At 42.2% G+C, this 10,319-nt stretch overlaps 1 long non-coding RNA gene across 1 annotated transcript in view; it reads left to right on the top strand.

Annotated features, from left to right (window-relative positions):
- Positions 1-436: 436 nt before the first annotated feature.
- The window catches only part of LOC106726457, an 11,773-nt gene continuing 1,890 nt past the window's right edge, over positions 437-10,319 (top strand). Inside the window, exon 1 of the long non-coding RNA XR_001362533.1 lies at positions 437-563. This is a non-coding gene — a long non-coding RNA (uncharacterized LOC106726457). The remainder of the gene's footprint in view (positions 564-10,319) is intronic.

The following is a 10,319-nucleotide window of genomic DNA, read 5'->3' as shown; positions in this document are numbered from 1 at the left end:
CCGACGGGCGGGCGGGTGGAAGGAGTGGCGCGCGGTGCCCTGCGAGCCCAGAGCTCGCTCCGTGCAGAGCGAGTGCCAGCTCCGGAGTAGAACTCGAGGGCTGGGCTGCGGGGGAAGCAGGAAGAATCCTGGCGGCCTGGGAGGAACGTGTTCCTAGAAGCCAAACAGGTGTCCCAGAAGCCGGGAGCCCTTGGGCGACAGCCGTCCAGGCTGTCGAGGAAGGGGACGAAGCTGTGCCCTCGCAAATCGTAAGAGATTGTTACTAGACTAGAACCTTGTCTATCAGGTGCCTGGCTTAGGCATTTACTAGCCTAGGCGCTTTGTAAATGTCTCATGGAAGGATTAACAGAGGAGGGGAAATTTGATCAGTGTTCTTTAGTCTCAGTGTATAGAATCAGCAAAGTACTAATTTCATTCATGTGATCATTCAACAGACAGTATGCTTACTAATGACTCAAACTAAACTTGGAATCCTAAAAGGATAGTCTGCAGAAATTATCCACCCCACTCCCCCAACACACACCCAGAGCCATTTGCATCACAGCAAGCAGTTCCATTTTAAGGTGCAAAATGTATCCTACCCCGTGTATCTTCTACACTTCCTTTTCCAAAATCAGGTTTCTACAAACAACACGGGTAACTTGATGTCTAATATTTACTGTTCATCACAGCAAGCAGTTCCATTTTAAGGTGCAAAATGTCTCCTACCCGTGTATCTTCCACACTTCCTTTTCCAAAGTCAGGTTTCTACAAACAAAACGGGTAACTTGATGTCTAATATTTACTGTCCCATATGCATTGGTGCTCACTGTAGTGGCCTGGCCAGTTTGATAAGTGAAAGGCATTCCATTTGTTTAGAAGAAAAAAATCCCTAAGCTGGGGATGGGATGTTTTTGAGCTTTCCCCCACCAGTTTGTTTAGCAAAAGTGCAGGTATTGTGACTTGTCAGCCTGAAGATGCTATTCCTGACTAAAAATTCTTCCGAGTCAGTGAGAGTTTTAAATAATGACTCTTACATTTGGGGATAACTAGACCTTGTTTTCTTATGGTGCTTAAAAAAAATATTCTCTGTGCATATTCAGGGAGCCTGCTCTAGTATTTCCAAGGTGATTGAACTCTCAGAGCTGCTCCAAATGGGGAGATTCCCATAAACCCCCAGACTGATGCACTGTTGCCTTGAGTACTTTACCCCCAAAGTTTCAGGGAACTCTTAGGCTCAAGGAAAGTCCCAGGAAGCCAATGAACAGAGACTGCTAAGCTGGGGAAAGGCCAGAGGAGTTTGCCTAACCACAAGGAGCTGTTCAACTATTAGGGTTCTTTTTTTTAAATTAATTTCCCGTATCCTGAATTTAAATTGGTAGGGTAGCAGGCAACAGAGTGAGTTTGAGGACTGGGTTTAACCAGTGGAGAGGAATAAGAAAAGGAAGTAATTTATCTAAAAAAAAGTTACCTTTGCTAGGTGTTGTACAGAAGAAGAATCAAAGAGAGTCTCGAATATGCAATTAGTAGTTGAGTCAGGAAGTCTATCCTAACTATGGGACATACTGAAGTAATAAATTTAGAAAAATGCCATTTCCCCACAAGATAACATTAACTAGGAGTTGAATGCAAAGGTGAGTTCATCAAGTGGCTTCAATTTGTGGTGTAAAATGCCCCCAGCACTGAATTGGTAACTGTTGACAGCTCTGCTCCGAAGTACAAAGCAGTTGATTTCTGACTGCATACAGGGATAATGTGCCATCGATATGTCAAGACTTGATTTCCCTCGTTTTCAAAGTGCGAATGCCTCTCCTTTAGAGCTGCTGGGATATTATCTTATTTACTTAAAAATTATATCTCCATGAAATAAATCTGAGGAATCATCATGGTCTTTACATTTTTACTGAGCTCTGAAAGCTGTTCTCACACCGTGGGATGAATCAGAGCCATCGAGGGTGCTTGTGACAGTGCTGGGGCCTGGGCATCATCCTCTGAGAAGGTGAATCTGTAGGCCTGGAGGGGGGCCCAGGAAGTGGCATTCCAACAACGGGCCCCGGAGGTTCCAACCCAGGTCATGGGTGGATTACATGTTGGGTAACCACAGTAAGTAGGTTGTGTGATAGAATCAGTTGTGTCGGGTCTTGGGAGCTTAGTTCTCCACTTTGAGCTCAGGTCTGGGGTAGCATCTCAGAGAGAGGGGACATGACTTCCTCTGTCCCTCTCTCTCTCTCCCTTCTAGACCTCATCCCTTATTTCATATAAATTCATTTTGGCTCAGAGAATGGCAATGACTCACTACTTTTAGTGCGTTAATTAAAGCTCATTCAAAATTAGGTTAATTAAAATTAATTCTCTAGTCAATATTTTAGTATGGGGCATTTTGAATTCAGAGTTAGTTTTTCTACTCAAGTGACATGTAGCTTTTCAAAAGAAAGACCCAGCCTGTATAATTCATTTGCAGATATTTAATTAATCGTGAGACGCTGTGTGCTCACATATTACTAAACTGCCTGATTCCACATGCAGCAGGGTCAGGTTGACTTTAAAGATACATAAAGATGCTTTTGGTCTTTTAAAATATTTTTATTGATTTCATAGAGGAAGGGAGAGGGAGAGAGAGATAGAAACATCAATGATGAGAGAGAATCATTGATCGGCTGCCTCCTGCACTCCCCACACTGAGGCTCAAGCCTGCAATCCGGGCATGTGCCCCAACAGGGAATTGAACTGTGACCTCCTGGTTCGTAGATTGACACTCAGCCACTGAGCCACACCTGCCAGGGAAGCTTTTGGCCTTTTAATGAACACTTACATGGAGGCAAGAGCAAGAAAGAGAATCATTTGGAGGTAATGTCCTGGGGTAGCAGTAGCAAGTCCTGTGGAGAAACAGAGACCTGGGTTCAAGTTCGGTCTTTACCGTTTACCTGCTCACTTACAACCTATATGAATTTGATCAAGTTATTAACAATTTATTTCCAAGTAATCTTATGTATAAAATATTACTATAGTCTACCTCATAGGGTCGTTGAGAAGATTAAATGAGTTAATAGTTGCAAAGTACATAGATTAATGCCTTGCATATAGCCCATGCCCAATAAACACCAGCAGTTATTATCAGCAATTTAGATGGAGATAAGTGGACAAAATTGGTAGCTATTTATGTCAAGTCACCTGGATTTGATGATAGGGTTGGGAAGATATTTGTGAATGTCTTCAGTTGTGTGGTGGGATACAGATTGGCCAGTGATAGAAAAAGCTTGATGAAGGAAGCCAAAATTGAGCTGGACATTAAGAACACACAGGATGTGGACATGCAGAAAAGGGTTAAATGGCACTGGTGAAGGGAATGAGGCAATGTTCTTTATTTCCTGAAGCTATTGGGAGGACCAAGAGTTGTATTTCACCTGACAATGCATCACCATCTTGCTTTGCCAGTTCTCACAGTGAAAATCACACATCATAGTGGTTCTGAATCATCCTTTCCTTCTGCTTTGGCAAGTGGATACCCATCTTCCTTGCCAAGCTCAGAACCCCAGAGTATGCAGTGAACTTGAAGAGGGAATTTGGGCTAAGCCCTCCCTTCTGAAACTGCCAAATCAGAGCTTTGCTGTCATTAGAAACGTGTTCATGCCCAAATATCATGTTATTATCTTGTAAATTCCTACTTTCCGGAAGGCAGATTGTTTTGTTTAAAATGCTCATGGCAGGAACTGTTGGTTACCCATTCAATAGCTATAACCCCTGCTTCCTTATTAGCGCATCTGACTTTGATCTGCTTGTAATACACAGATACATCGTGGGGTAAGCCAGTCTTGGTCACCATAATCTCATTTGCTGGATACTTCTTTTCCCAGCTTCCTGGTCGCTCAGGGTGGCCAGGAAGACATTCTGCCATGAAGGAAGTTGGCTCAAGGCTTCTGGGAAATATTTCTCTCCCTAATCAGTGGATACAGATGTGGGAAGAGAAGTCCTTTCTATTTTAATGCTCTCACGTGAGGAGCAGAGCTGCTGCTGCCACTGTTCACCTCCACCTAACCCCACCTCTTTTCCTTCTGGCTATCACTGTTGTCTGCGTTTATGTTTTCCAGTTAATCCCTTCACCTTTTTCCATCCAATCCCCCCTACCCCTCCCCTCTGACAGTTGTCAGTCTGTTCCATGTATCCATGCCTGTTTGTTTTGTTCACTAGATCCCACTTATTAGTGAGATCATATGGTACTTATCTTTTTATCTGACTAGTTTATTTCATGTCTGAACCTCAGCATCCTTATTTATAAAATGTGGACAATAATAGCACCGTGAAGGAGTTGTGAGGCAGATGAGATGTGTGTAAAGCACTTGGCGCATAGTAGTTGCTCAATAACTATTGGCCATTGTTATTATTTTTCTTTCACTGAAGTAATGATTTCATTTTTGCCTTTGATTATACTTAGCTTAATAGAATGTTCTCACTCACTGAATTGATTTAAAGTTCTTGAAAAATGGGAGGACAACTGGAGAGAAGGTAACGTTAATTGTCATACTGTGTGTCAGATACTTAGCCAGATTCTTTGTACACTGACAACCCTAGACTAAATATCATCATCATCATCATCGTCGTCATCATCATCATCATCGTCTCTGCTTTACAAATGAGGAAATGGAGGCTTAGTGAGTTCTCTGACTTAGAGAATGTCTCCCCTCTGAAGTGGCAAAGCCAAGATTCACACCCATGCCTGTCTTATGTCCAAGGCCCCTGCTCTTTCTAGCAGTCCCTGCTGCCTCTTGTCATGAGGAGGGCTGAAGCTCTTTTGTGTTAGGGCCCCTCAACATAGTCTTATTGTTTTGACACAAAGTAGGTGGTCAGGAAAGTACATGGAATGTGATGTATAAAACAAAGACACTCATGAGAGATGTGGAACAAAACAGACATTTCTAATTCCAGAGAGGTAGTTAAAAGCACAATTGCACTTCTTTGAGGCTTTGAAGCACCATTGCTGGCGTGGCTGGAGTTTGCTGCCCTTCCATTTGTGTAAAGTTGTCTGTTGATTTCTGGAATTTCTTGGCAGCCCTGATTGATCTGGTGCTGTGGCTGCAGGCAGCCGAGGTGCTGGTGTATCTGACACACGGCTGCTGCCTGAAGGATCTGACAGTTGCAGAGATGGGCAGTATCTCCTGCAGGCTGATGGCATGCCCACTCACTTACAGGCATTGATCTGATGATTTAGGGATAAGGACCAGCTGGACTTCCCTCACCTGCAAGAAAATCAATCCAATCAGTCATATATTTACTATGCATGTTTCTGTAGAAAGGATTTAAGGCAGTTCCAAAGAGCATAGGCAGATAGTGATGCTTTTATACATTTACAGGGAGAAGAAAAATTCAATCGTTGACATGAAACAAAGCTAGGAATTATATATAAAATGCATGGTGGGCCCTGGCCAGGTAGCTCAGTTGGTTAGAGTGTCTTCCTGATATGCCAAAGGTTGCAGGTTCCATCCTTAGTCAAGACATATTACAAGAATCAACCAATGAATGCTGGATGGGTGGAATAACAAATTAATGTTTCTCTCTCTCTCTCTCTCTCTCTCAAATCAATTTAAAATTTTTTTAATTCATTGTGCCAGCTGATAAAGGGATATGTGTTACCTAATTAACAATATCTGTACTAAAAGCAACTGCTCAAGAAGAACACATCTATTTTTCATGCTGCATTCAGACTGGAATTTCTCCTAGATAGACACTGTGTCTTATAATTATGTTTAACAACTTTCCTACTCAAGGTAGAGTTTTGTAGGGTCACCTCTTTTGAGCACCTATGACTTGAACTGAAGATGTGACAAAAAGTAGGGGCCCATATATCTATTCTGTAGGGCTGAGGCTATGGGGAGGGGTAATAGGAGGTGATCCAAGTACCTAGGTCTTGGCTGATCTGAAAAGACCTGAAGATATATTTTATTATTATTATTTTTTAAATCTTTATTGTTGAAAGTATTACATATGTCCCTTCCCCTCTCCCCCATTAACCTCTCCCAGCCTGCCCACGGCCCCAGCCCAGGCCTTCACCCTCCTATTGTCTGTGTCCATTGGTTATGCATCTATGCATGCAAGTTCATTGGTTGCTTTCTACCCCCGCCCCCCCCCCCCTATCCTCTGAGGGTTGACAGTCTGTTTGATGCTTCTGTCTTTTTTTTTTTTTTAAATATATTTTATTGATTTCTTACAGAGAGGAAGGGAGAGGGATAGAGAGTTAGAAACATCGATGAGAGAGAAACATTGACTAGCTGCCTCCTGCACACCCCCTACTGGGGATGTGCCCGCAACCAAGGCACATGCCCTTGACCGGAATCGAACCCGGGACCCTTCAGTCCGCAGGCCGACACTCTACCCACTGAGCCAAACTGGTCAGGGCGATGCTTCTGTCTTTGGATCTATTTTTGTTCATCAGTTTATGCTGTTCATTATATTCCACAAATGAGTGAGATCATGCGATACTTATCTTTCTCTGACTGGCTTATTTTGCTTAGCATAATGCTCTCCAGGTCCATCCATGCTGTTGCATGTGGTAAGAGATCCTTCTTTTTACAGCAGCATAATATTCTACTGTGTAGACGTACCACAGTTTTTTAATTCACATATCTGCTGGTGGGCACTTAGACTGTTTTCAAATCTTAGCTATTATAAATTTCACTGCTATCAACATAGGGGTGCATATATCTTTCTGGTTGGTATTTTTATTTCTTGGGATATATTCCTAGAAGTGGGATCACTGGGTCAAATGGAGAGAAGGTTCCCTTTTTGGAGATAGACTTTAGGATGTCACAGGCAGGGCAGAAGCATGTGTCCTTCTGCACTCCTCCTAAAAGTAGTCCTGTCAATGGAGTTTTGCTGAACACCAAGAGGCAGGAGCCTGAGTAGTTCTCCTGGGCAACAGCCTGGAGTGCCACTGTTTTGTGTTGTGTGTAAAATGCAGAAGCACGTGCCTTTATTAATAATCCAGCTTTGAGGATGTTGAGGAGCTTAACCAGAGATTACTCAGTAATTTTAAATCCATTTACATTGGTGAGAAATGCTCTTCTCTTCCTAGAAGTTGTGCCAGTTTTAAGTCTGCTTGTCTTTCATTTCGCTTGTGCTTAAGTTCATTCTTTAAAGCTCAATTCAAGTGCTCTCTCCAAAATATTTTTACTACTTCCCTACCCCAAAGTGACCTCTCCCTCCTATAAATGTCTCTCTTATTGTCATTCTTCTTATAGACTACTTATATACATTTGCTGACCATGTACCTTATTTGTATATATTTTCATCCAAATTGATTATAAGTTCCTACTCACATGACATAAGAAGAAAAGAAGGAAATATTTACTTACGTCTTAGCAAGCACAGGGCCTTGTGAATAGTGTAGGTACTCAATAAATGTTAAATGAATGAATGCTCCACAAAATTATAGAAATTGCTGTACAATTTGTCTTAATTTTGTTGAGAATATTTTAAAACAAATTTGCATATACTTTAGAAAGTAAAACATTGCATGTAATTATATCTTGTCTCAAAGTGATTTCTATTACACAAAATGCAGATGTTTGAAAGTTGTTAATTATGTTGATTAAATCTATTCTGGTTATAAAATTATGTTACTTTTTAAAAATATATTTTATTGATTCTTTACAGAGAGGAAGGGAGAGGGATAGAGAGTTAGAAACATCGATGAGAGAGAAACATCGATCAGCTGCCTCCTGCACACTCCCCACTGGGTATATGCCCACAACCAAGGTACATGCTCTTGACCGGAATCGAACCTGGGACCCCTGAGTCCGCAGGCCGACGCTCTATCCACTGAGCCAAACCGGTTAGGGCAATTATGTTAATTTTTAATAAAATATCTTTTTTATTGATTTCAGAGAAGGGAGAGGGAAGAGAAAGATAGAAACATCAATGATGAGAAAGAATCATTGATTAGCTGCCTCCTGCATGGCCCCCTAATGGGGATCGAGCCTGGAACCCAGGAAATGATGAGAAAGAATCATTGATTAGTTGCCTCCTGCATGGCCCCCTAATGGGGATCGAGCCCGAAACCCGGGAAAGTGCCCTTGACCAGAATCGAACCTGGGACTATTCAGTCCGCAGGCCAACGCTCTATCCACTGAACCAAACCAGCTAGGGCAAAATTATGTTACTGTTAAAAGATGTTGTTTTATGTCAAAACACAGAAATCAGCAGTTACTTTTATTTTTTATTTTTTGCACTCCATTAGGTATGTAATGCCTTTAAGCATTCATTCTACTAATATTGAATACCTACTCTATGCTGTGTGTTTAACATGTTAAAGAACTGGAGTCTGTGGCCAATGATGAGATCACAACACATTCCCTTCACAGTGTATTACGATTTACCACTTAAAGCCAAATGCTCAGTGTCACAGGGCAAAGGGCTGTACTCCATCAGTGAATACAATTATAAGGAGCATATTCTTTCCAGAGAAATTGTTAATAGCTTGCCCAGTGCTATTCAGCCAGGAAGGAAGGGAGTTGGGATTGGAATCTAGATGTTTCCTCTCCGGCATTTATTATCTCTCCAGATTTCATTCAAAGTCTCTGGTTACCATTTCAGCCACCTGAGCACTTAACTGTCTCAGCTCTGCCTTCTTCCTTGCTGTGCCTTTGAATCCTAGACAAAGAAAGCCATCTTCACCTGCAGCCAAGTCTCAGGTTCCTGCTAGTCCTGTTAGTCACCTCCTGGTTCTTCCCCACGGAAGCTGTGTCACCTTTTTCTTGATCTTTTCCCTCAGCACTGTTTGATGTGCTCTTGTCAATAAAGCTATTTTTACATCTGGGTTCTCAGCACTCATGCAACTCAAAGTCTAGAAATACTCCCAACCTACAGCCATCCCACAATCCCAGGCTTCCTCAAACAATGCAAAAATGGTGGCTCTCAAACTAATCTAATCGATATGCATATATCTGAATTTACAAAACGGATTAAGAAAGGATATACATGCACTTCACAAAAGAGTTGGTAAGAAGGGATTTTTTTAAAATTTATTTTTATTGTTGACAATATTACAGATGTCTCCCATTTTTTCCCTCCCTTTACCTTCCTCCACCCAGCTCCTGCCCCACCCCAGGCCTTCACTGCACTATTGTCTGTGTCCATGGGTTATGCATATATGCATATAAACTCTTTGGTTAATCTCTCCCCCCACCCCGTCCTTCCCTCTGAGATATGCTTGTCTGTGTAGTCTGTTCCATGCATCCACGCCTCTGGACCTATTTTGTTCATGTAGACCAATAGAGATAGATTCAAAAGGGACCTCGGGTTCTTCTTATTCTGTTAACCAGTCATCTATTAATCTCCTTGCTACCTCCTTTAATTGTTGCATTGTCTGCATATGGATATTTCTATGAGGTTCATAGCTTTCATCAGACCTCAAAAAAGAGTAAATGATCTCAAATTGTCAAAACCTCAGATCATGTACTCTTGCACTTCAAATAGGACTATTCACCTGTACAACATTCATGTCCATCTTTTGTATAAATGGCTTCAGTGATTAATATACCAGAACTGAATTGATCTACCCATTCGGTGCTAATCATGTCACTTTTTTTTTCTATTTCTAAAATTTTAAGAGAATCAGTTTGAGCCATACCCACACAATTATTGGAAAGTCCATTATCAGTCACTTTGGGATTTCTCTTTTCTTTCTTTCTACTCTACCAGGATTCCCAGAGCCTTTTATGATCTAAGAGTTGGTTGCTTTCCAGATAGTGATTCAATGTTTATGATATGCCAGGTCCTAGTTCTTGTTCTGGGGCTAGAGCTTGTTGTTGGGGAACAAGACAAAGCTGCTGCCCTCGTGGAACTTGCTTTCAGTTTTTAAGGGGGATCTTCATATGTGAAGCTTTGGCTAAGGCTTTGGTGGCCATGGCTGCCCTTGTCCTTTGTGGCCACATGATGCTGCAACTGGGTGCTGATCCCAGCCATCTGTCTGTTATTACTACTCTGCCCTGTCCAGGCTGGATATGGCCTTCACCAAGGCCAGCTTAGTAGCAACTCTGTACCCCTAGGCTCAGCCTGTTCTAGAACAACTCATACAGACCCCTGTGGTCACACTGGTCTTAATATTTGGCTTCCCCTCTGGAGAAGAACAATGTTTCATTCTTTCTTGGTGCATCCAAGGCACTAAAAGAACAAAGTACAAGATAAAGTCTCAACTGGTCACTCAACTACAATGGTAACCTTTAAAAGTGTTCCATGGTGCCCTAACCGGTTTGGCTCAGTGGATAGAGCGTCGGCCTGCGGACTGAAAGGTCCCAGGTTCGATTCCGGCCAAGGGCATGTACCTTGGTTGTGGCACATCCCCAAGT

This window comes from Myotis brandtii, unplaced genomic scaffold, assembly GCF_000412655.1.
Source record: "Myotis brandtii unplaced genomic scaffold, ASM41265v1 scaffold266, whole genome shotgun sequence".
Lineage (NCBI taxonomy): Eukaryota > Metazoa > Chordata > Mammalia > Chiroptera > Vespertilionidae > Myotis > Myotis brandtii.
The sequence above is the reverse complement of the archived record's forward strand: the minus strand, read 5'-3'. Positions and strand labels throughout refer to the sequence as shown.